General features: G+C 41.6%; 1 protein-coding gene across 4 annotated transcripts in view; it reads right to left on the bottom strand.

Annotated features, from left to right (window-relative positions):
* Positions 1-26,041, bottom strand: part of LOC119496914 (zinc finger protein 516-like) — a 57,709-nt gene extending 31,668 nt beyond the window's left edge. Inside the window, exons 1-2 of one of the 4 annotated variants that reach the window (XM_037784581.1) lie at positions 25,941-26,041; positions 22,807-22,987 (exon numbers count right to left, since the gene is read on the bottom strand). The gene's annotated coding sequence lies outside the window, so the exon portion shown is untranslated. Of the gene's footprint in view, positions 1-7,535; positions 7,588-22,806; positions 23,102-25,940 lie in introns of those variants that run through there. The other 3 variants (XM_037784582.1, XM_037784585.1, XM_037784584.1) reach the window with 3 other exon arrangements.
* Between the last annotated feature and the right edge of the window lie 1,893 nt (positions 26,042-27,934).

The following is a 27,934-nucleotide window of genomic DNA, read 5'->3' as shown; positions in this document are numbered from 1 at the left end:
TTTAAAGACACCCAAACGTTAATTTCTAAACAAGTCATTTTGACATTTTACAACCGTGCTTGATCAAAGATGCTTCATTGTTTTCTGTTAAGATCATAGACCGTATAGAGAAGTGGACGTAGTCACCGTGATGTCACCCATTGGTTTGTGGACTACGGTTTTGAACTACTACAACTATGGTTTTGGCCGTCGCCGTCTTGGTCTTTTGCAACCAGAGGTGACACGAGAAGGTGGAGCTAAGTACAACCGAACGCTGAATTAAACATTTGTAGACGACCAAAATGTTACAATTAAGTTTCATGAACTGAAAACACACGGTGGAAGGGTTAAAGTTGTAAGACAAAAGCACTTACAACACCTAGACCAGACAACGCCATAGTGACCTGTCAATCGAAACGTAGACATGCCCTAAAGACTACCCGTCTGTTTGACTCTAACGGGGACCATAATTTACTAAGAAGACTTGAAACTAGTGATTGAGACCATAAACTCATGTTTACAATGTTTACTGAGGTAATAAATCAAGTGAGAAGTAGGCTCATTTTTCTCATAGACTTCTATACAATCAGACTTCTTTTTGCAACCAGAGGAGTCGCCCCCTGCTGGCTGTTAGAGAGAATGCAAGTTTAAGACACGTCCGCATTGACTTCTCTTTTCAAATCCGGAGGATGCGCCTGGGTAAGATCCAGGCAAATGGCTGCAAAACCAGTTCCCTCCTACGCGTTCCCTCACATTGACATCACAGACACGGGGAGGCAGTATGGGCTGAAGAAGGATGGAGCAGAAACACACCGGGGGAGCAGAGGTGAAACGAGCGCTGCCGCAACTTGTTGGTGTAATAGCGGCGAAAGCAGAAGAGGCACTCGTGGTAATAGTGTTCGATTGAAATCTAAATTGAATCCATCTCTTTTCTCTCCGTGCCCAACTGTCCGCCCTTCTCCAAACTCTCCCCGTCCTCCACCTCCTCTTCCTCTGCGCATCCTCCATCCATTTGCAACCCCCCGAACAACCTCTGCAACTGAACCTGAATCGGTCTCTCTGAAGTGTAATTAGACCGGCGACCTCAAAGCTGGCCACCAGTCTTTCACACTGTCACACTTTCTGATATAACCGCTTTATTTTGCTGCTCGCTGCGGCGAGATGCCCCAGTGGTTACTGAGTTTACACACACACACACACACAATATGGTGGGATTGATTTGATCCAGTGTTGCAGTGTTACCTGCCAACTGTGTTGGGCAAGTTGCTTAGGTGAGTGTTAAAGTTGCTTTTTACTTGTTATTCATTTAAAAAGTAATAATATTGCTTTACTTATTACTTGGTAAAAAAAGTAATTAACTACGTTACTCGTTATATTACTATATTAGTTTTGCAAAGCGAGTGGCCATCGCTTGCCGAGGCGATATTCGCCTAATAGTTCAACTCAACGTGATACGAAGATGCACACTGACCTGCCGCGCGTTCACGTCATTGCAACATAAACCTACCTGGCACAAAAACAAACCGTGATGTTAATAACTGTAATATTACTGGAAATTGTAATCCCTTATACTACTCATTACTGGGGAAAGTTATAATATTACAATAATGTAGGGATGCACCGATACCACTTTTTTTCAGACCGAGTACGAGTACAAGTACTTACATTTGGGTACTCGCCAATACCGAGTACCAATACGAGTACTTCTCTGTGCCAAAAGACCCTCGTTAACAGCCAGCTGGAGGGTGTGAGCGACACACGGCAGGCTGGGGAGTCCCGCATACGAGGCGGTACACCGCGACCGGCTCTATGTCAGCTTTGGAAAGGCTCGGGTTGAAGGTGCTTCCCGGGGCCGTGGACAAAGTGCTCGCTGCGCCCTCTCTCCCTGCCGGGGAGGGACGGGGCCCCCTGCTCCCAGTGTGGACTGTCGACCGGCCCATCTCGCCCACACCGTCGGGGAGGTGGAGCGTGAGCGCGTGCGATAGGACCCGAAAGATGGTGACGAGAGGTTAACGTCACGCTGACGTAAAGTGGTATCGGTGTCGTTGTATCGAAGCCATTTTGCAAATATGAGTACATGAGCACAGTATCAGACTCAATTCCCGATACTGGTATCAGTGCATCTTTACAATAATGACCTACTGAGTAAAGCATTACGGCCCAACATTGCCTACCTGTTCTTCAGCAAGAGCATACGTTTCAAACTAATCATACTGTATAAATGCAGGAAGAGAGCCCATTAAGGTTGAAATTCTCTTTTTTCCGTCTGGTAGTCATCGAGACGCAGTGAGTGTAGGACGCAGGGTTCTGACGCCAGTCTTACTGTGTGAAATACAACCGTCTGCGGTCGATTCTATTGTCGACGTTAATTTTGTGAGTCATCCAAATTACACAATTAAACTCTTGTTTGTTGTCTCATTAACTATCAGTTTACCTTCAACTCATTTCAAGATCTGAAATTTAGTTTCAGATCTGTTCCACTGGCATAATCTCAAATACTATTCAATACAGTATTTTTTTGGTGTCCGTCATCTCATTCCTTAATAGTTATATTGACCATAAATACATGCTTTTAGGAGCAAACATCCATGCTGAGGTGTTGCATTGGCACTCTGATAGCTTTTCTTACAGTAGCTACGTACGTCTGTTTGCATTTTCTTTGACTGCTCATTTACGTGGTTACTTGTTTTTGTTACTTGCTGTTTGCTTCGTTTTAAAAACCTGTCTTTACCTCGAGGCGAAATCTGAAGAACACATCCTGTAAGAGTTGTCAAGAGGAGATATGAGAACATAACAGGGCAACAGATCTGCCTTTGACTCTTCCTTACCGCCTGCACACACACACACACACACACACACACACAGGCAGGATGGGAGGGTTTCCACAGAAATCTCCTGATGGCTCTACTACAGAGAGAATGTGTGGGCTCCAACAGGCCGTTGTTGTTGTTGCGAGGTGGTTCACGCACTGCTCTAAAGTACAAACACACACACACACACACACACACACACACACACACATTATAAAGAAGCACAACTCCAAACAAAGTAACCTGTGGGTAAAATCCAATTGAATCGCCTGGAAAATGTGTTATTGTGCCGAGTACACTGGATTGAATATTGAACCGTCTCTGTGTGTGCAGATGTGTGAATGTGTGCGATACCACGGCAAATATAAGGCAGTGCCATAGTCACTATAAATTACTTTTAGCTACCATATAGACACTGTAAATCCTTATAGGACTGTCATAGAAACATTATATGAAACATATTTCGATAAATAATGAGATAAAAACTACCATTGATCAATAGTCTTAACAATATTTCTCGTAAAATTATAATGATAATAGTCCTGGGAAATATGGTGGAAATCAATATCACAATACTATTCTTCCAATATTGATATGGTATAAATATGCATTATATCAAGACAAAACTGTACATGCATGTGAAACAAGCCTACTTCTGATAGTTTTTCATTACAATTTGCTTTGAATAACTTTATAGACACCCTCGCCCACAGAGACGAGGGGAAAAAAGGAGAGAACTAACAGTCTGTGGTGAGTTCTGAGTTCAGTCAGGCTGAGCTGACCACAATTAGTAAATTATACCCCTTTTCCACCAAAATTAGCGCGTATATGCAGTTTTTATAAACATGGGAAAACCCACTAAAAATAGGCGAAAGACTCCTTTCCCATTGCCAGTAGATGAGTATGCATTCCTGTTCTGTTTTTTTCTGGTGTGTCACGTTTGACGCCACAAATGGGCCGGAAACAAGTTAGTAAAAAAAAAAAGTGAAAATGTTACGGTGGTTACTTCTTCTTTTTTTTTTTATCTGTTACTTATTCAGTCTCTCTTTCAAACTCTCAAACCAGAGTTGGTGATGAGTTTTGTTTTGTTTCTGTCGAATGTGAAGTGTGTTTTACGATGATCAGCGAGGTAAACTGGCTGTTTCTGTCAATGGAGTCTGGTGGCTTTGAGGAGGGCATATTAATTGTTTGTTTTGTACGTTAATACATTATAATAATTGTCCAAATCCCTGTTGATTTTATTTATTATATATTCACTGAAACGCATGTCACGTAGCATCGCAGGGCAAAAGTTAGCACACTTCCATCCGGGTGTCATGTTAGAGATACAACAAAACATTTTTTACCATCCACTGTAATAATGTGCCTTTAAATCCACCAGTACGTCCTACAGACATAATTTAAGACCCAGTGGGATTAATATGGGAATATGAAAGCGATACAACTGGAAATAAAAAATACCACAAAGTTCAATATGGTCACTACCACCAAACTCATTATTGACTATCCTAAGTCTCTGAAGGAATATTCTAGGAGGGTTTTTGTTTGTGTGTGAGCCAGTGAGTGTGTGTGCGCTGAAACATCTGCCCAGGATTTCATAGCCAAAAAAATAAGCACCACACAGGAACTGGGGCTGCTAGATGAGAAAAACAAACGTTGTTAGTCTTTTATACGAGACACAGAGTTTTTCTAGAGAGCGCGCCGAGGCTACATGACACATTTCTTTCATACGCAGGCTGACAGGCATTACCGTGAGAGAGAGAGAGAGAGAGAGAGAGAGAGAGAGAGAGCTTATGTGGCTACGTGGTCGTGATGGATGGCTGTATAAAAAGAGCCGGAGATCCCATCTGGGTCACGTCTTATCAGGCTGACTGATTCACATTGATGAAATCATGCCGGCTTGTTAACCCACCCGGTGGAAAAAAAACTCTAAACTAATACCGAGGAAAAAAACAAGGCAGCGTCTGAAGAGAGATGCATGTCAAGGAGAGTAGAAAAGGCAGAGCAAATAATGAGAGGGAGGGCAGCAGAGGGAAGATAAGTGGTAAATAGTGATGTAAAGTCACGGCAGGAGATAGATTGGGATAATAAGAGCTGACTGAGAGAGAGATGTGAGAGATCGAGGCAGACAGAGGAGCAAGAAAGAAAGAGAGAGAGAGAGATGCAGGCCGTGGGCTGCACACTGCAGAAAATGTCCATCATACAGGAGTACTCTCACTTTTTTTGGGGTGATTATTGATCACCACTGTCTGATGAGAAGATGGGAAGTCTTTCTGGTTATTAGCTCCGTCCGGTGTTTTCTTGCTCACACTTTCTTTAAGGAAGCGCGATTGAATCACTCAATACCAGACTACACGGCTTGTTATGACAGATATTCTTTGCAGTGTAACCACAGCACAGGAAATTGGCTGGGATCCACTCTCTCAACACTCATCCAATAGTCCTACTGAGACAATCTGCTAGTATAGTTACACTCTAACCCCCTCACCCCCCAAATCAACCCACACTGCACTGTGCAACAGTATGCATGCACAGCATGTGTGTGTGTGTGTGTTCATCAGGTTGGCGTGTAGGTGTGTTTGTGCGAGGGGTGGGCGGCTGTGTGTGGGAAACGGTGAGTTCTCAAGAAAATTTGACTTGACTCTGTCTTGACAGATGTTTCAGTTTAAAAACATTAAAAAAATCAAAGAAATCTCCCACTAAAAAAAGTTGGCAGTTCCAATCTATGTGCCCAAGTAGCAGTAAAAAAAAAAAAAATGAATGTCTATAATGGCTGAAAACAGCTGTCTCCAGAGGTTTGACTGGAAATTTCATGAAAGCAGCTACTAGCTGCGGTGTGAAATGTTTCCCTGCAAAAATATGACAAACAACGAACACACCCACATAAATGAAACACTTTTAACTTCAAAATAGGAAAATATTGCAGAGCGTAATCCTGTAATCTGTATTGTAAATGCAGCAAAATAAGGGGAAAAAAGAACTTTCCCCTTCTGGTGCAGGTGGGCTTAAGAAAACCAAATCACAGCATCTTGTCGGTAAACAAGCAGCATTCCTCGACCCGCCTGTTTGCAATAAACTTAACCACCACAACCCGACCTGCACCAGTTACTGTGTTTAGACAGTAGTGGATTTACCAGATCAACATCTGGAAGCATGCAGCGCCAAACACTGACATGAATGTCAGGCTGACAACCTGTCTGGTAATGGGCTACATAATGTCAGTGGGATATTAATGCTAACAAATTGCTGTCAAGTGAAAACTGTGTGAGTCCACTTTCTAAGTTTTTATTTTAAATGAAGGAAACTGTCCTCCGTAGGCTTGGAAACAGTGTGTGGTCAGGGTTTGTAAAACTCTTTCACATAAGGCACACTTTTGGTTTTACTTGGGGATGCACCGATCCAAATTTTTCAGTCCCGATACCGGTAGTGATATCTGAGCTTTGGTATTGATACCAGTGCCATACCAGTGTTTAATTAATAAGCCGTATGCCTCACTGTGTGGACGTGACTGGGATAATTTTTTTATGTGTAAGGCAACATCAGGCTTGACTTAAACATTGCTTTCCTAACTTTGTAAAACAAAATGTAACAAATAAATGCATAGATAACATAATGTAAATTTAGTGAATTGTTATTTATTATTAAAATAATAAATCGTACACCAACAACTTGGCAAAAAAATCTTCAAAAGTAACAGGAGTTACAATTCAGGTATAAACCGTCTTAATGCAACAACAAATTGGGACAAACAGGACTTTAAATCTCAGTATATAGTGTATATGGTTTATAAACATAGATTTGAATTTAAAGGGACTGTATGTAAGTTTTTACACTTATAATTCATTTATTATTGTCAATGTGTGAACAGGTTGTAACCTAACCTAAAAAATGAGACCTTCCGAGACTTTCAGTCTGTAGACTGCTTTCAATGTGAAGAACGTGGGCCCGTTTTTTTTTCGGGAAAATCCAACGGATGTGACATCATGCACGCTCGCAAGTGCCTTTATTTTTCAGCTTCGCTTACAGGGTTAACAGTGTGCAACCATAGCTAACGTTCGGTTAGAAATGGTGCCTGCTAAACGCTAAACGACCAGCCCCAACCACAACTCAGACTCCAACACAAACTCTCCGCTGACTGTCGTTGACTTAGCCACAGGTTTCACTGTTAACAAGCAAGTTCTGATTCTTACATAAAGTCCCTTTAATAGATCTGCCCCGTTGTCACCGATATCCGATCCAGTTATTTGAGTCACTATCGGCCCGATATCCAATCCAGTATCGGTATCGGAGCATCCCTAGTTTTACTTCCTGGAGACACTACAGTAACATATATTGTGTAAATTAGACTGTTTAGTTTGGTATAATATTAGTATATTATAATATGTACAGTACAGTACCAAGCCTCTGTAGTTGCTCTGTGTTAGTTCAGCCCGGTCGCACGAAAAGGTGTTTGAATGACGCGATCATTTGCAAGGTATTTAGTGTGCAATAAGAATGCCCTTCTTGCTTTTGGCGTATCATTTGTACACCACGTAGTCTGCACTGACTAGGGATGTCACGAGAACCGATACTTCGGTACCAAATCGATGCCGAAATTTTAAAAAAGTGCCGGTACTCTTTTTCTACAATACCGAAGGTACCGTACGATGCCTGTAATGGTCATTAGTAGTGATGTGACAGTGAGGAAATTTTCCCAACGGTTAATAAACTTGTGACAACACCGGTGTTGCTGACTCTGATCTTTACCGTCGGGTGGCGGTGTGTTTGGCCTCTCCGGTAGAGCTTTTGCTGCGGGGCTACGCTGCGGGGGTCTACCTGGCGCCGCTGCTCCGTGCAAACCGGCTGTGACGGCTCCATCCACCTCACGGCGATTGCCTCATTAACGTTATGTTCCCTTATAGCATTTCGATTAAATGTGAAATATTGCCAAATAGGTGCTTTTGCTTTTCGCTTCCACAACAAATCCTCTGCCTCCTGCTCCTGCTACTCTATGCTGACGGACCAGATGCGTTCACGGTCAGTATGTAGTGTCCGTCGTCTGACTATCGATTGATAACATGCTGCTGATACGCCAAAATGAACAAAATGGGTCAATTCTTTTTATTTATTTCTTAAAGGCTACATGCCTCTGTTTTTTGTAATGTTCAAATGTTTTTTTAATAAAAGAGTGCATGTTGAATTACAGGGGATTTATTGTTGTTGTTTTGTTTTGTTTTTTTACCGTGGTATCGAATTGGTATTGAGAATCGTGGAAATTCACTGGTATTGGTATCGACTACTAGATTTCTGGTATCGTGACATCCCTAGCACTGAGTCCGATGTAAACGCATCTACATAAATATGCTATGCTCAGAGTTAGTAAAGGAAAAAACGCCTGCACACTACTCCAAAATTATCAGAGTTAGTGACGTAGAATAAAAAGTGAGAAAGAATGGCTATGATGGGTGAGAGAGGAGGTGGATGGGTCCAACAAACACAGGACTTTCAAGCAGGAGGCCGGTGTTTTGTTTTGTAAATTACATTAGTGAAGCTTTTTTTAGTGGTGTTTTTTCCGTACTTCTGTTACTTCGTTTCCGTATGTATTTTACTGATTTTAAGACCAACCATGATGTTTTTCCTACAACTGAGTGGTTTTGTTGCGGAAGTGACCGTAGTTTTGTTGCGTGGCGTCCTCATGACACGCAGAATGTCCTTTTAACGTTGTGCTATTCATACACCTTCCCATTGAGATTGCTTCTATTAGATACCAATAATCAATTACTAATGCTCTTTGTGGGACCCTGATAGTGAGGACAAACTGTAGGATACAATGCTGGCTGGCAGCTGTGAGCCTCGCCTCACTCTTCAGCACACAGATATCAACTGGCAGCAGATATGAATTTGAATGCAGTTTGTATATATGACACAACGATATCTGCACACTATCAAAAATACACTCTTAGCAAAGGAAATAGTGTTGTGCGGTATGTTTATACTAATAAATCAGGCTAATTTTGGAGGTATGTGCTTTCATGTAGTAGTAGCAGTTGTCATAGTATTAGCAGTAACACTACAGTAGCAGCACCGTATGAGAGCCGTTTGCATTTTGACAAGAATGAAAGCCTGAGGAGAAGTCTCATTAAATGTAGATTTGAGGTATTTAAGAGTTCATTTACCAAATTGTGCAAAACATGACAGAATATCAGCTCCACTCTGCAGCACTCCACTTAATGTTGAACTATTAATTCACAGGAGCAACTGAGGGTAATACAGGAGAAAGCAAATGTTGCATCAAGCAGTCGTGTTTGCGCAGCGTCCCCTGGAGAGATCAGACGCCTCCGACGGGAGTTACCTGCAGCAGCCAGGCAGCAAAAAACAGCCATTAAGCCAGGCAGCCAACACAGCCAATCGGCCCGCCGCTGAAAAAACGACGGGCCTGTTACACAAGAAAATAAGCGACGGAGGATTACGCACACACTGTCATTCTCTCCACATCGCACCAGTGGACCAGCTTTACACAACACACATTCAAAGACTGCAGGATGGGTTACTAAAAATGGAGACAACTCACTCCTAGAGACACACACAAAGAGAGAGAGAGAGAGTCTTCTGCGTAACTTGCATGTATTTGTATAAATCTAAGATAAGCAAGTCAAATAGTGCCGAAGGTTTATAGCTGACAAAGAATGAACAGAGAGACGGTGACAGTAATCGATATTGTGGTTACAACGAATATGGTTTGAGATGTACAGACAACGTTATGAAAGGAGAAGGAACTCCACTCTGAGTACTTTATCAAGCTTCAATTATGAGCTGAACTTGTGACATCCACAAGAGATCGATGGTTACAACAAGATGACAATGGCCCTTTATTGCAGACCATACAGACTGTTATGAATCTGATATTGTTGGTATGATGCAGCTTGATGGATTACATATTTATTGTAGAATTAATCACACTTGTTGAACTGATTCTAATGAGATATTCTGAGTTGCTCTCACACTATTAGTAGCAGAACTTGTCTTAATATAATAGACATTGTATTAAATGCTGTTTCATTTGGAATTAAATATGAAAATAAATAGCGTTTTTTTTTTTTAAATACTGAAATTTGGCACAACACAACTGCTGCTTCAGTTAAACAGTTGGCAGTACCAGCCCTTAAAAACAAAATCCTAAAACATTCAAGTATAGCGCACAAACCTCTGCCTCAGATCTATCTGGGACAATGATGCCTGTGGAGCCTGCTGTCCAGGTATTTAAACCTAAGCATACCAACTGCTTGTGGGACTCCAGGCTCAAACCTAGTTTTGAAAATCAATATGCATTTACAAGAAGTCATATTAGAACATGAGCAGCAGCCAGCTGCTACAACCTTAAATAACCACGTTAGAGCGGTGCACTCATAGCATCTGTAGTTTGGGGATAATGTGCAGATTAAGACGGTCCCAATATGGTTTGGTGCCAATGTTAACTGGCATCAAAATGCAGATATTTTCTTTTTTGAAGTTCCCATTGTCAGCTCTCTTTCTAGATGAGGAGTCACGGCCATGTTTAGGCTGTACTCCACCCGCCTCTCTGTTTGAGGCAAAGTATTAGATTGAAACTAGGGCTGTCAAAGTTAACGTGTTAATAATGCGTGAACGCAAATTTGTGTTAGTGTTAGTTGTGTTTTAGGTTGTAACAGGCTCCTGGTATCATATGAAACTAGAAAAAAAGAATCCATCGGTACCAACCATGTCATACTAGCTTGTTGCGAAGGAGGTTAAATAACGCTCAGAATTTTCGCTAAATTTTGGCGAGGAAAAATTGGCACAGCCATTTTCAAAGGGGTCCCTTGACCTCTGACCTCCAGATATGTGAATGAAAATGGGTTCTATGGGTACCCACGAGTCTCCCCTTTACAGACATGCCCACTTTATGATAATCACATGCAGTTTGGGGCAAGTCATAGTCAAGTCAGCACACTGACACACTGACAGCTGTTGTTGCCTGTTGGGCTGCAGTTTGCCATGTTATGATTTGAGCATATTGTTTTATGCTAAATGCAGTACCTGTGAGGGTTTCTGGACAATATCTGTCATTGTTTGGTGTTATTAATTGATTTCCAATAATAAATATATACATATATTTGCATAAAGCAGCATATTTACCCACTCTCATGTTGATAAGAGTATTAAATACTTGACAAATCTCCCTTCAAGGTACATTTTCAACAGTGTTTTAAAAGATGTGTGATTAATTTGTGATTAATCGTGATTAACTATTTGAATCGATTGACAGCCCTAATTAAGACCCCATAAATGGGTCAGATTTTTCTATGCGGACGACGGGCTTTTGTGACCATTCTTAAGACTATTAATTGGGTGATTTTGTGGAGTTGGTCAGGTATAATCTGATGGGATTAGCGGCTACGCTCTTTAAATAGAGTTCTGCAGCCAGGGATTAGATGATCACAGCCAGTCGGCCTCAAGAGCAACAGATTTTCATCTCTATGGTTTTAGTTTTAGAAGCGGGATGATGCAGTAGGTTATGATGCCGTATGTAGATGTTTGTGTGCGCGCATGACTCAAAACATGATGGAATATTGGAATGAGAAGTGTGTGAATGTGTTTAGCTGGGATAGTGTGTTTGGGTCTGAGTGTGAGAGGTGGAGGGGGGGGGCACTACCAGGGGCCCCTACCTTCCTCCCCTCAACTATCCTCCTCACATCTGGATACAATGTGGGAACAGGGCACTGAGGCCAGGGGGATAGCTGAGGGGAGGGTGTGAGTGTGCTGGGGGATTCTTTACAAAACATCAAGAGCCAATGGAAAAAGGTGGTGCTGCTGCTGCTGGTGGATGTGGGGCAGCGGTGGGGCTGTGTGTGTTGTGGTGGTGGTGGAAGGGTTGGGAGGGTGGAGGGTGGGGAGGGTGGGTACTAAAAAGCTCCCTGTCTTTGGTCTCTTCTTCCCTGTGTAGTTGACTGCAAGGCCCCGAGCAACAGACAGATAGAGAGGCAGCTGGGAGCCGAGGTAGGCAGCAAACAGCAGCCCAGGAAACACAATGTGGGAGCACCAATCCAGACGAGGTAGAAATCTGCAGTTTTTTGTTCTTAACGGGGCTAAATACACCGGAAATAACAAGCAATCACTCCGGGTTTAGATTATAAATTCAGTTATTGAGTTCCGCTTTTGATGCGAAACACAGGAACGCCCACATTACCCACAATCAGGGTTTCTGCAGGGTGCACCAAATTCAATTAAGACTTTTTCAGGCGTTTTAAACACCACATCAAATCCAATTAATGCCTGTTTCATGACCGTATTGGCCAAGTACGGTGGAAAACCAGTAGGGACGATATATGGCCTAGAATTATTTATTATCATATCAACATTTTTGCAGTGCTTCACAGCAGTATATACTGTTTAACAATAATTCCTAGTGATATAATTAATTAAATCAATGCGCCCTGGACCTGGATAAGCAGTATAAAATGGATGGATGTATTAAACAATTAAAAATTATGAATTAATTTGTTAATTTTTGCTAAAAATTTACACTTGCCCTGCTATTATGATGAGACAATGGTCTTCCTAGCTTATGTAGCTAGCGGTAGGTCTGATTGCGCTGACTGAAACAATCCCACTTTTATTTTTCAGGTGTATAACTTCCCCCGACATCTGCAATCAGATACAAAAACATTTTATGACTAACAATCTTTCAGACTTTGTGCACCTCTCTCTGGAGCCATAAAAGGCATACTTTCTTTCTTTAATATCATGTAATACATCCATCTTGTCAAGCAAAAACCCATCTGGTACAGAGCCAAAACAATCTGATTTGCCAACGTTAACAAAGCCCGGGCTACAACGAGGGTCTCGCTTGAAAGAGCACAGTGTATATCACTCACAGTCGTTGTTATGACTTTAGTAAGTGATTGAGAGGAGAGTATTTGTGTTATTTGTGTCAGTAACAGGCCTCATATTAGCATAAATATGATGTACTTATTTGTCCTTGCTGAATAGAACCCCTCAGAATAGATGATAGATGCACACAGCCTGCAACCTTGTAGCTTACATTCATCTCGCCTGCATGCGTGGAGCTGAACTGTATCTCTGATCCACATGTGGATTTGGGGTGAGCTCATTAGCCCCTGAGCGACCCTCCTCCCCTTCCTCCTCCTCCTCACCTCTGTCCTCAGTGACCCTAAAGCCTGCTTGACCCTGCCACAGCTCCACTACCACTTCCTATAGCCTGTTTCCTAACTGCCTGTTCAATCCCTGCACTACAAGTATAAAAAGAAAGGGAGTAAGACTGTCATAGTATCACTGTCGCAAGCGTTCCCTAAGTTTAGTTTTATCTAGCTCTTCCGTTTGGCTGATAATGAAGCTTTTACGTTGTACAAATATGGTCACATCTTGTTACTATCATTCAGTCTTTTGACTCATTTTGAGACAGTTTCTGGCAGCGAAGGAGAAGTCGAACTGCCCCCTGTATTTCCATATGAGTGGGTCTGCCCTACCTCTTTTCCCTCAGCAAAAGGACATAACAATAGTGACACGAAGGCACGTCAATGACGGCGTTGCACCAAAGTCCTGCTCATTTAAAAAGCACTGCAATCGCTGTTAGTCATTGTTCTTTGGGAGTAGGGTTTTATTTTTATGTTGTAATCCCATAATTGATAAGTCTTTCTCCTCTATAATGATCAGAAAAGAAAGATTAAATCCAAACTTGCATCCATCTGTGCCCCCCTCTCCCACACACACACACACACACACACACACACACACAAAACACGCTCACTAAAATGCATCATGGCAAGGTTAGGCTGACATCGGCGGCTAACGATCAGTTCCTCTGTGGGCTGAATGATTAGCTGCAGTAGCCTGGAGACTTTTCCAGCTTGTTTCCCTAAGTTGGTCAGACATGCAACATCACTGGCCTTCAATCTGCACTAACTACATCCACTCTCCTCCCTTCTCCCCGTCTCCAAAAAGACAAAAAAAGACTTTCACGGACTAATAGACGATGCTAACAATGTAGAGGACGCGGGGCAGTTTAGTCTGTTGTATTTCAAGTTGTTTTCATACTCAAATGGAGGAACAACGGTAGTTCCTTGAGGGAGATTAAACAACACTGTGTTTGTGTGTGTGTGTGTGTGTGTGTGTGTGTGTGTGTGTGTGTTTGTAAATGGGTGGAGTAGCAGATATTTGCATCAAAGGGAATCTAATGAGAATAACAGGTTACAAATATTTGTGGTAATCCAAAACTATTCCTGTTCTTTATTTAGTTTCCAACTGACGTTATTAACATTCACTGCTGCGTAGTTCCAAGGAATCACTTATCAATCAAATCTTATGACATTTGAGCTCCTCCTCATGGTCGACACTCCTTACTTTGTCTGCACGGCCATACTTGCCATCAATGTTAATGACTTCTTCTCTTTATTCTAACACAGCTGCAAACAAAGCATGACTTCCTGTACGTCTGAGGATTTTTTTTTCTTAGAAAAGAACCTAAATTTGTATAATTTGAGACCTATTTAATTTTCAGTAGACCTTTTTCTTTCCCATTTAGAGTGTGTTTATTAACTGGAACGGAACGGTGAATGCTAAAAAGGAGCCTCTCTCCGCTTAGGAAACAGTCCACCCAACCCCCCACCCACCCTTAATGCCCTCTGGGCTGCTGTGAGTTTGGATTAAGTTTGGGTGCCGTGTCCCCTCCCTATACCGAGCCCGGCCGTCACCCCTGCAAAAAAAAAACACACGTACAGAGTTTTTGTGTCATCGAGTGGCCCATCAAATGTGAAGAAGGCCATTAGGAAGGCCACAGAGAGATAATAGACTATATAGACGAGGTAGAAAAAGAATGCAGAGGAAAGAAAAGCAGGTTTTACAACTAAACTAGATGTCATTATATCACAAATATATATCACAAATTAAACATAAAATAATTATAACACCAAGACATCCATTTTCTGAAATTAAAAGTGAATCAATGTTAAAAGTTGCTTCTGTAAAAGCATTGAGAGTATAGCTTTTAAATTCCCATTTTAATGCTGTCTAATTAAGGCGTGTGTGTGTGTGTGTGAGTGTGTGTGTGTGTGTGTAAAGCAGTGGATCAATAATGGTAGTCTACTACGGTGACATCTGGGCTGGACAAAGAGTGCTGTTCCTTCCCCCGGCAGCTCTCCCCTTCTCTCTCTCTCTCCCTCTCCCTCTCTCTCAATCCCTGATCACAGCCACGTGGTTCTCTGGGCTATTTCTCCCAGCTAAGCTTATTCCTCCTCTTTAATCCCGCAGCAATCACAGCAACAATGCCGAGCGTCGGTTCATAGACGCGGGCAGAAATCTATTAACTATGATCACCATGTCAGCTCCAAAAAAACCTGATAAGCGCCCGCTAATGAATCCAGAGCATTCAGCTCCGCGCTGCGTGTGCTCGCGATTGTTATTTCATTGGATCATCAATAATGTGTAAGATGGAAAATCAACACGAGCGCCAAGTGACGGATAATGCAGCTTGTAATGTAGTAAAGGGGCTTCCATTTGAACTACTACTGTCTGTAAAAAAAAAAAAACTCCTATTCAATTCAGCTGATGGAATCTATATGCACTGACGAGGAGCTCTAAAGATGCCGAGTGTCCTCAGTTAATGCAAACAGAGAGCTGCACTGATAAATGGGGTCGATATCCAACCCTGATCATCAGATTATATGCCACTCAGTGTGGTCCACCTCCGATTTAAATGATGGTTCCAGCCTTTACACGGCAGATTAAATTAATATCTATTAGTACAACTTCTAGTAGTAGTGGTAGAAGTAGACTGACCACGCAAACTGTCAGTGTTCAAACAGAAAATATTGCAGAAACACACCTGCATGCGTGAGGTGAACACGAAAACGTCAGCACAAACTCAAAACGTCATTACACACTTGCACTGCTTTCCCATTATTTAGCCATTTAGAGTAGCTTCATACCGCAGACTGTATATCATGGTGCCTTCAAATGGGGTCGTGTTGACATCGTTCACGAGAAGAGTCCATATGAAAAAGGCCCTCTCATGTCATATTCACCACCTCGTTAATGGAAAGTTTCTGAAAGCTCAGAGTTCACGAGTTGTGACGTGTTTGTTGACGTTGTCAGAAATGGCGGAGGCCATGGAAGTTTGTTTTTCGGTGCATAATAAGTTAATATATTGTAATTTTAGTCGTATATTGTTTTTCTTTGTGATTTTATAATATGTCTGAGGAAAATGTTGATATTCCCAACAACCTCATCTTCTTCCTCTGTCATTATGTCTTTGCATTTACTGCATTATGTTACCCACTTGCTAGCTTGCTAAATTGTTAGCCTCTGTGGCTTCTAGACGCCGACAGTAACGTTAATATTGCCGTCGCTTTGCAGCGGAGTTCTCACGACTTAACCACTTGAACGCCACGCATATCGTGTACACGACTTCCCATGTTGTTAACACGAGCTCAAGAGTTTCATTTGAACACCATGAGAAGTGTACATAGTCACCGTGACGTCACCCATCGGTTTGTGGACTGCCGTTTTGAAGCCTCGAGTTCGGCACTTTGGCCGTCGCCATCTTGGTTTTTGGCGGTCGCCATCTTGTTTTTTTTTGCAACCAGAAGTGACACAAGAGAGTGGTAGTACAAGTATTTTTACTGCTGTCAAGAGAAGAAAATTCCAATCAGAGGAGTGCCTGATTTCTTAAACTACTTGCACTACAGCTCTCAAATACATTCACAACAACTGTAATCATCTTCTTTCGTCACTAAAATATTCAGGAATCCTGCTCATCCCTGGCACTGATCTCAACATTGAATGCCTTCAAATGTTTCCCATGATCACTGTCACGTCAATTATTGTAACTGAAAAGCGGGCGTACCCTTTGATCTTAACATTCAGTGTGTAATTTGAATAGTGTGTGTTATTTTGCATTAAGCTGTTAATGTTGCAAATGTGGTGATAATATTTATAATGTAGCCTTTTACGGTGCATATTGAAAATCAAAATGTCTACACCTAATTAGCGTGGGTTGTCTCCACACTTACATTCATCTGGTGTTACTGTGGTTAATGACAGCTGCATGTTTAAATAACGCTGTCATCTTTTCATTAGTAACCCTGAAACATCAGTCTAAAACTATATTCAATAATTACAGTAAAGATTGACTAGATTCCATTTATGAATATCCCCTTCTGTATGCCAATTAATTGTTTATACATTTGTCTTTTTTTATTGAGGATTTCTCAATAAAAGTATTTAATCTATTTTGTACTTTCAGCACAGCCGTTATAAGATTTGGTGATGCTTGGTGATTTGATGCTCCCCACAGGCATATAGTATGAATAAACTGCACCAGATATGTCTACATTTGCACATTGTGCAGGCCGTTCTCATTCACCGTTAGTAGATATACATACAAAAAGTAATGCACTCTAATTCCCACAAAATCTATTTGTATGTAATCCACGTAATTGTGAACCAGGAAGTACAAAGAGCAACAAACACCACATCCAGTAGGGAGGAGGTTGGATGGGACGGATGGGTCAAAAAACACCAGACCCACCCGTGTGAAACCAAAATCAACATTCATTTATTCATCATCACTTCCGGAGTTATTTTAATCCATATTTAAGTAGTTTTTATCATGTAACGCTTCCGGGGTTATTATAACCCAAACCACGATCTTTTCCTAAACCTAACCAAGTCAATCTTGTCCTACAACTAACTAAGTAGTTTTTGTCACGTAACTTTTGTACTAAAGTTACGCCACTTCCAGAGTTATTTTAACCCAAACCACGATCTTTTTCTGAACCTGACTAAGTAGTTTGGTTGTCTAAACCTGTTTAATTTGAAAAGACTGGAGCGGAAATTGACAAATGCGTCACGTTACTCGACATTTGTAGGAAAAATTAAGAACAACTTTTGGTAAGATATCATACGAGCCGTTGTATGAGGATACGTTGCGTTGTGACATGTTTGCCTGTTTGTATCTGATAACCACTTGTGGTGAAAAAACACAACACAAATAACTTTGTCACAATAGTAAAGTTTGATGATGACAATCTCAGCACCAAAAATCATCTGTCGGCAGCTTTAAGGAAAATTCTATCAGCATGTACAACAGTTGAACCCTACGCAACACCACTACCTCACTTCTCTCACCACTCTTGCACCACCGTGGGCAAAGGCTAAAAAGGCCCTGTGCCTTAATCCCCCCCCCCCCCCCCCCCCCCCCCCCCCCCCCTCCCACCAACTCTAACCCCTCTCCTATCTTAATCCTCCGATTACTACATCATTTTCTTTGGGTCTAATTTAGACAGCTATCGGGCCTCCCAGTTCACTACCTGGACAGTGCTGCTCAGCCCTGTAGACACTCTATTGATCCTTATGGGTGGGGAGGATGCAGGTGTGACCCAAATAAAGGGATCAACTACCACCTGTTAGCTAACTGTCATGAAAATGAGAATGTTTTTGTATAAAGAATGGTCATACACATATAGATATATAGATAGATATATATAGAGTGAAAATGTGTAGGATGACAGTCACAGGAAATGTAAATTCCTTGTGATTATCCTCGGCAGTCAGCAATGTGTTTCCCATGGAGGGCTCATTTATAATTTAATCCAGGAGCTTGGTGTTTCTAGGCTAACACAGAGAGATTGCCCTTTCAGAGTTGAAACCCCCACCATGCAGCAGGGAATCAATGCCGTCACCACAAAACAGACACTAGACCTCGTAGTATTTTCAGTTTTTTGTTTCATAGGCAACCCCTAAAAAAAAAAAAGGGAACAGCTGCTAAAAAACTTGTTTGCTGCCTCTCTCCATAATCCAACCCCAATATGTCACAGAAAGTCATTTAAGCCTGCGAAGGCAGATGCATCTTTGCTTTCATTGCAGAAAGGATTGATACAATCTAATAACAAGGACGAGTCGAGAGAACAAACAGAGAGAACAGGACGCACAAGACTTCAGCCTAACTGACTCGGTGTCTGTCTTGTTGTCTTTTCTTTCACATTCATTCTAGTTCAAAGCTGCACACAACATTAGCATGAGCAGTTTGGACAGAGATGAAGAAGCCGAGTCAAAGCAGGGTAGTAATTACACTCTAAAAAGGACTGAATGGATTCAATCTAAGTAGGCACAAACCAAATGGCTCGCTCTGGAGCTCTTCCAGACGTGAATTCCACAAGGTGCTGGAAACCACCCACAGAGACCTTGGTCCATGCTACACACTTGTCAGTATTACATTTAAAAAACAGGAGATCAACACACTTAAAGGTCCAGTGTGTAGGATTTAGGGGGATCTATCTGCAGAAATGGAATATAATAAGTATGTTTTCTTTAGTGTATAATCACCTGAAAATAAGAATAGTGTTTACCTTAGAATGAGCCGTTTATATCTACATACAGAGCAGATCCTCTTTACAGAGCCGGCCGCCATGTTTCTACACTTTCTACACTTCTTTTTTTTTTCATTTTTTGCGTTGGCCACCATAGTTCACCACTAGATGCCACTAAATTCCTACACACTGCATCTTTAATCCGCTGCCATTTTCCAGAACCGTACACAGACACTAACCTGGGGATAACACCTAATAACAAGAGTAAATGTAAACCTAGTTGTAAAAATGTGTCTTGAATTAAGGCAAGCAGAAAGACAATTTTCCCAACTGAGATCATAAAGCCAGTGTGCTATTCTTAAACCTGCATTAAGTGATCGTTTGGCCACTTATGGGCAGCAGAAACAAGCTGAAAATACAGCATACATAGTTGATATGACAAACTTGCTAGCAAACAGTGGCTGATTTAAATATCCAGTAACTGCGGAGCAACATTAATTTGGGGCTGTGTTTCTGGCCACATGATGAATGTGAGTCAAACATCCACACTCCTTTTAGCTCTGATGTGGTCTACACCAGTCTTTCCCAAAAACTGGGTCATGACCTACAGGTGGGTTGCAGGAGATATTATCACGGTCGCCAAATACATTAACAGAATTTCTTCCACAGTCTTTTATTTAACATTTATATCTGCAGTACACCTTTGAGCCACATGAGGTAGCCTGAATGTTCGTATTGTTCTGATAATTGTAGCCTACTTATAACACTGAATCAAATATGAACTGATAGCGTTCATTATGTTTGTTTTACCGATGAAAGGAAAAAATGAGCACCTGTTAACTCCCCCTAAATGCATTTATTTGATTTATCAAACATATATCTCTTCGACATGGCTGGTTTACCTATTCAAGATATTATAAGGGAATGTGGAAATGGCGGTAAAAATGGTCAGGAACGTTCATTTATGCACAAATTCGACTGATAGATTATTGTTAATTGGGTTGCAATGGTTTGTCAGTTTTAAAAAAGTAGGTCCCCAGAAAAAAAGTTTGGGAAACACTGATCTACACCAACTCTAGAGGGAAATATCTGGTTCTTTAGCTGCTAAATAATACACTGTTTTACACTAGCTAGTTGCTATTATTTTTCTGAGCAGGTAGTGTGGATTTTTTAGAGCTTTTTTTCTCGTCACTTTGAGAATGAATCAGAGCTGAGGGGAACTGCAAAGTTTGGTGATAATTCACCGTGCGTTCATCACTTTGATCAACACCTTCCATGTTACACATAGTCATTTGATGATTTGTTAAGATCATTTTTTTTATTATAGCAGCTTTAATATTAACTGCTGAGAAAAGCAAAATTCAGCAGAACCATTAACTTATCAATTAGTAAAAAGAAAAAAAAACAAAAACAAAGGTTTGCTCCATGTCCAGCTCCGTGATATTACCTAAAAAATATTTCTTTGACAGAGTCTTTATAGCATTGAGGTTGAACCCCCCCATCCCTCTCAGTTGGTGAAGGTAAATGACTATGTCCATGGTGAAAAGGCACAAGTCAGTAATGAGTAATGAAAACAGCCGAGTTAGTGCTGCCATTCAGTAAAGGGCCTGCTGCTGTGGAATGTGAGGCGCCATTCATTCACATGGGTTAAAAATGCATTTCTGCCACCACAAAGCCCTGCCTTGTCCTCATTGTTTCTCACCACACCAATAAAAAACACTTCCCCGTTCTGAAGGGAGAAGATAAAAAAATTAAATTGCTAATTTTACTCCTACAGATACAGGAAAAAAAAGAGGGTGTGGGGGTTGGTGGTGGTGGGAGGGGTGGTGAACTTCGCAAAGAGTCAGGTCTTTGGAGGAGATAAACAGTCATGGTAGAGTTGAAAGTTTGATCATGATAAGCAGCACGGGGATGGAAAAGTAAGCACACACGAGCTGCTTACAAAAGACAAACAGTCCTATTGACAAAAGCTGAATGTATGCAGCATTTATTCAGTGTATGAAAAGAGACACAAGGGGTGGAAGGAGCGCAAATACAAAAAAAAAAGAGCTTCACCCGAGTCATGTGTGAGCTCTCCAGGGATACGTTGGTGAATATGAGGCTCCTGTGACTGACTACCTCTCGCTATAAAAAAAATCCTATTTTGCAACTGCGGTAGAATCTTGATTCAACACGAATCCCACATTTGTATTAGTCAACCGATATGTCACATTTAAACATAGGCCATGTTCCTCTTTTTGCCTCGCCGAACAATGCTCAACAAGTGATCTCAGACGTGACAGTGTTTGGACACTTGTGTGACATAACCGTCTACGAGAGAAAAACACTCCCACATTGTGGCTTTCTCTTGAACAGGCATGTAAGAAAGAAAAAAAAAACAAGTGTGACCCTGGCATTACACTGAAATCAATATCAGAAAAGCATTAATATACATTTTCCCCCTAAAGGGTCACAGACTGAATGTGTTGGGTTGGAGAACAGGTGGCGCCTTGATAAAGACTATTTATTATCCAACAGCTAATTTAGGGAAGTAAGATCATTTATTGTTGTGATATGTTGTGTTCACTTGTAAAACCACAGTCTCCACTTCCACTGCAGGCTGTCGAGAAATGTTTAACATAACGTCTGAAATCTGACATCGGGGAGACAATGTAATCCTGTCTGCAAAACAACGCTCTGTCTCTTCCTCCCTCTCTCCCTCCCTCCCTCCTCTCTCTAGCTCTATCTCTCTTTCACTCTCTGTATGTGACCTTACACAGAAGAAAATACTGTATCTCTACACAACTGGAGAGAAAAACAGCACACCACAGAAAGACAATATCAAAGTAGAGAGAGAGAGAGAGAGAGAGAGAGAGAGAGAGAGAGAGAGGGGGGAAATGCTGTCAAATACAGAAAGCTCACAGCGTGATGCACACTGGGAGTTTGTAAATGATAATTACTGGAATAATGAAGGAATACCAGACAGAATACAGTACTCACATCACCGAGTACTAACACAGAAATACATTCAAAGTTATATACAGCAAAACTCACTCAAGTATACAACACACGTCACAACATGTTGTCAAAATTCCAACAACACCAGATAAGAATACCATTTGTATTCCTTAAACTATGAACAACATGGAAGTGAGCACTGTCTTCTCCCTCTCTCTCTCTCTCTCTCTCTCTCTCTCTCTCTCAAACTCTGCTTTTACATAACTATCTCCTGTGATCCTCCAGCCTGCCCCCCTAAGGGAGGGTCACTATGACAGTCCCATAATATACCTATCTTTGATTTTTAATAGCTTTTATGGTGACCTTGATGGATTGTGGTGTAGCTCTAATGTTCACTAAGTTTATTGAGCTCTTCTGCTACTTTACAACATTGTTCTACCGCCTGTAATATCTCTATGGAATCCCTTTAACAAACTTCATTTAGCCTGTTATTAGTATGGCACCCTTCCTAAGTGTGTCATATGATTACTATGGCTCTTTCTTTCCCACTCTGTTATCAGTCAAACATTCCTCTAAATGAGCCTTATCTCCATTGTAGCACATGGACTTTTTTTGTTGCCCGTTTCTTAATCAGTCCTCTCTACACTATAAAAGGCTTAAAAGCAAAGAGTCTGTATTAATAACCATTAAGAGCAGCGCAGACTGAGCGCACCCTGAACATACCAAACAGTGATAATGACACAGAGTCACTTCCTTACCAGTTAACAACAGTCTCACAGCCAACAGGACCGGTGCAGCTCCACAAACACAGCCGACAGAAAAGAGTCCAGATCCGGCAGAGATAGAGAGAGGAGACACTCTGTGTCCTCCAGTAGAGAGAGGAGACACTCTTGTGTCCTCCAGTGCAGCGACTTGACAACAGCGACCCGCCGTTCAACTCTGCAAAAATCGTGCGGAATTATTATTATTATCTCTGGCGAATTCCTCTCTCCTCACTCCTCTTGTGTTAGAGAACAGTACAGGTTCCTCTCTCTCTCTCTCTCTCTCTCTCTCTCTCTCTCTCTCTCTCTCTCTTGTCGTTACACTGGTGCTGCCTTCAGGTGTAGTCGGAAATGTCGCGAGTCGGAGATAAAACACTGGCAAACGTCGGAATTCCGTGGTAAAGTCAGTATAGTGGTTAATAGTTATCCCATTGAGGAAAAGGGTGGATTTTTTTAGGCTATGTGTCTTGAATTAGGGATTGTGTTGTGGGATATTGGGTGTGTTAGTATCATGCTATTATAAGAAACTGGTATTTCATGCAGGGCTACACTATGTTGATAATAGAAATGAAATGATTAGTCGATTAATTGGCTGGTCGATTGAAAGAAGAAACTATATTTTGATGGTTGATTAATTATCTTTACAGCAAAAAATGCCAACATATTTGCTGGTTGCCGCTTCTCAAATGTGAGGCTACTTCTGTTGAACGGAAACAAAACAAGACATTTATTTTGGACTCTGGGAAATGTTCTCTATTTTCTTTTGTAAATATATTTAATTGATTTTCAAAAGTTTTTATCCAACAAGAGTAGAATGTACAAAACATTTATATATTTGACTTTAATTTCAATTCACTTACTCAACCCCCAGCTACAAAGAGGCACCATTCAACAAATACGTTAACAAATTGAAGTGGTCATTACCATCCCTACCAACCACCCACTCTTAGGTTTACAGGATACAGAAGACATTCAGGTGAATGTTCTCTATTTTTATGACATTATAGAGACTAATCAATGAATAGAAAAAAATAATGTAATTATAGTATAGCAATAGTTCACGGTTTAATCAATATGCTACACATGACGAATAGTTTATTCAGATTAAATAATATTTTTGTTTCCTTGTTAGTGAAATCTGATTTATTCCATCCTGACACTGATTGGGACCTACTGTATGTCCACTCCATTTCCCATAATTCACTCATCTCTCTAAGGGAGTGCACTAGGTAGGGTCACGTGTGCCCTTGTGATAAAACACATGTGATCATCCATGTCACAGTTAGAGAGAAGGCCACGGCTTCCTTGTCTAACATGACATGGGGGATTTCTGATCAAACTCGTGCGATTCAGTCATGGGAATTGCGGAGTTTATGGGAGCACCTGAACGCACCACGAATGGAAAAAAAAGCCTTGTGTGTGTGCGTGTGTTAGTGTGTGAAACACCGAGGACAAGATCGAGGGCGAGAAAAAAAAAAGGAGAAGCAGAAAAGTTTGTCCCCGCGGTGAAGTCCTGGTCACCAAACCTCAGTCCGCTCACAGAGGTCACTGTGTGTCTTTGTTTCATTTAGTGTCTCCGGCGCTTCCTAGGAGCTGGATCAGCTGCTGTGTGCATGTGTGTGTGTGTGTGTGTGTGTGTGTTCTGTGTGTTTAGTGTAAAGTGTCCAGAGAAGAGAAGAGAAGAGCAGAGAAGAGAAGAGCAGAGAAGAGAAGAGCAGAGAAGAGCAGAGAAGAGACGGTGAACACTTGTCCCCCAGCTCACTCGCAGTCCCACCGCCATACATGCGCAATCGGGCTTTGTGCGTAAAAATACATTTTGTGGCACCGACGTGTCCTTTTCTCGTACGTAAAATAGACTCGTCGGTGCCACGGGCAGATAGCACTATCTGTGATCGGCTCAAATCGGCTTCTGATTCTGATTCTGATTCTGAAATACTTTCTTTTGCCCTCATTTTCAATCACCTGTACGTGCACGTCCCATAAACGACATTAACTCGGATTGTCTCTCCCCCCCACAACCGCAGCTTAGTCCCATTGTGTCCCTTTACAATACCAGCAGGCTCACATCCTGTAGGTGCAGCATCATACAGGGGAAAGAAAAGTTACATGCACACACGACCCCCCCCCCCCCCCTTTACTCTTCGCCACATGTTTCCACCCCCCACCCCCCTCCCAAACACACACACACACACCCACAGCGCATGCAGATGAGTAGTGAGTAGTGAGAGGTTGAATCAGCGCAGAGATTGAAGAAGAAGCAGAACTGCGCCATCAGAGCTGTTCCAGCGGTTTCACATCCTCTTCTGTTCTTAATGACATGAGGAGCTGTTTCCGCCTGCTGGACACCTGTGCCTTGCTCAGCGGCAGTTGTATTCTAGCCTATGTAGGACACGGCTTCCTAATATGGATTCCCCCCCCCCCCACCGTCCACCGTCCACCTTCACCCTGTGTGTCTGTGTGTCTCCCTCCGTGTGAATAAAACTATCTCTTTTAAAAAAAAGAAAAAAAGAGAAGCCTGTTCATCCATCTCCTGGATGTTTTCTGCACTGCGCTTTTTCTTTTTATTCTACTCGCACTTTTATTATTGTTGCCACAAAATAGTGTGTCGGTCCGATGCTGCGGTGATAGAGTGTGTTGTCCAAATAATTACTCAAGGAAGAGATGAGTGTGTGTGTGTGTGTGTGTGTGTGTGTGTGTGGTGAGCTGGTGGAAAGTTTGCTTAACCTCAGGGATGTTGGCGGAGGATACATTTATTCCTGCTTTTTTAATTATTATTTAAATAAGTGACTTCAGGCAGCTTCTTAAAGCAGACTCACACACATCTCAAGTAGCATTCAACTGCTGCAAGTTTATAGGAAAAGTGGAAATTATGAATAATTTTTTAACCCCCTTCTGACTCTTCTGCCTTGAGATGATCACCCGACAGGAAGTCATACAATATATATATATTTTGTATATGTTTCTCTTTAATCAACCACTACACCCTCTGCCTGCATGTAACCTATTTATAAATCAAGATCCGACCATCGCCTTCCACCTCCATACCCATTGAGAACACACGAGGTGGTCCGGTCCACTGTGGATATGCGGACATAATAAAGGTGAGATAATCAGAGATGTGTGTTGCTTACCTGCTTTATCCAACAGAATAATCCAGGGTGACTTGAAGAAGCGCAGACAATCCTAAAGGTGAAAGCATGCTCTTTGCAGTGTATGCTGAAGTGCATGATTGAGTAGGTCGAGTCCATTCTGCCCCGCGGGGGTGGACGGGGATTCTTCTCCGCGAGTATATACATATTGTCGACATGTTTCGTGTTGAAATTCAATATATAAACTCATACCGTATATTGTAAACACTGCAAGGACTGCCTTAAAACGAATGTGAGCTTGGTTCCTCTGAGCGTGTTTTGCTAATTTCCTCACACCCCTTTCCTGCGGCCGAATGGTTTCTCCCGCATTAAATGGAACTATCTGCTATTGTCTCATCAGCGAAAAGTTGTTGATGCTGTTAGGGACTCAAAAAAGTGCGAGAATGTCCACCATGTCGACTTATTCAGACTTGTGTTGAGATCTCAAATGATGTCAAAGCAAAGCATCACAGATGGCGATGTAATTGAACTCAAGCCAGTGTCATAATATAGATGGAGAACTGAAGAGTCATCCTCCATGATCCACCTTGTAGCAACACCCAGGCAGCTGTTTGTCAGGGAGGATCAAGACACTGTTATGAACATGAATTCAAAGAAAATATGACTAGTCGAAGTGTAAATAACTTGCTATACTGTTTAATTAAAGCTTGGAAAACCCACTTCCTCTTATTCCATAAAGATGTTACACTCATTGTTATATTATTCTATCAGTACAGTGTCTCATTCTGTGCTGTCAAGACATTGATTTTTGTTTCATGTGGAAAAGCCCTGACAGAAATGAAACCGCGTTCAAAACAATGTTCATTTGTCCTACTTCTACTGGCAGAGTTTCCCCTGTTTTTTTTATACTGATGGAATGCATGACTATAGCTGAACTACTTTATTTTCAGTCGAGCAGGTTCTCAATCCTGTTCCACACACACGCTCTTAACGATGACAAACAAAATAACAACCGAAGTTCAATTTAAGCTCAAAAGTTAATGACATAATAGCTGTAACTACAAAAGTTTTTACGACATTTAGTTGTAGCTGTAATATTACTTAATTATTGGGCTCCAATTTTGAAAAATAAGCCTCGAACAACTGGAATTAGTTGATTAATTACGTCCTGTGTTAAACAAGCCGAGTGAATGCCAGGCTTGGGGTTAAAGTGAACTCCCTTGCAGGACTGGAACATCTAGAAAAGCATGAAAAATAAATGTGATAACTTGATGGTGTATAAAAATGTTTTGGACAACTGTATTATTCAGCAAATAATCCTGATTACGCGTTATAATTGTGGATCTCTTGTGATACTTGTGACATTTTTTCCAGGCATTAAGAGAGATGAGACTGTACAGTTTTTTTTTGTTTTTTTTAAATGTCTCCAGCTTATTGTACGCTGAAGTCGTGTGTAATAACTATCACTCCACAGTGCTGTTGTAGATGTTGTGCAGAGGTCAGGCTTGTTTGCTCAGCATGCGTGCAGTGAGAGGGAGCCATGTTGCTGACTGGTGATGTACCAGTGAGTTAAGACACACAGACATCTTATCAGCGGAGAGCACTTGAATTGTAACGGCAGTGCTTTATATATATATATATATATATATATATATGCAGCCCCCGGAGGAGCTCCATTGGGGCTCCCTGAGCATTTGCACACATATACCGAAATACATACACATTGACCGATGAGCATCATAAGTGCTAAAAATGCATCGCTGCTTCCTCAAATATATATAAGGACACATATATACACGGCCATACGGATGAACGTACGAGACTGTTAAGTAAGTCGTTATGTCCTTGATGACATATGATCTGCTCAGCTGAGACACACATGAAAACACACTGATAGCCCCTCCAGCACACGCATCCACACCCATATCTACCAAAATGCAGCGCTGCATTCTTGAAACGTGATCCACTCGCACACACTCATACACCCACGCCCGTACATGTGCATGTGGACTTCCTTACACACTTAGATATGCTTA

Source organism: Sebastes umbrosus, chromosome 11 (genome assembly GCF_015220745.1).
Source record: "Sebastes umbrosus isolate fSebUmb1 chromosome 11, fSebUmb1.pri, whole genome shotgun sequence".
Lineage (NCBI taxonomy): Eukaryota > Metazoa > Chordata > Actinopteri > Perciformes > Sebastidae > Sebastes > Sebastes umbrosus.
The sequence above is the reverse complement of the archived record's forward strand: the minus strand, read 5'-3'. Positions and strand labels throughout refer to the sequence as shown.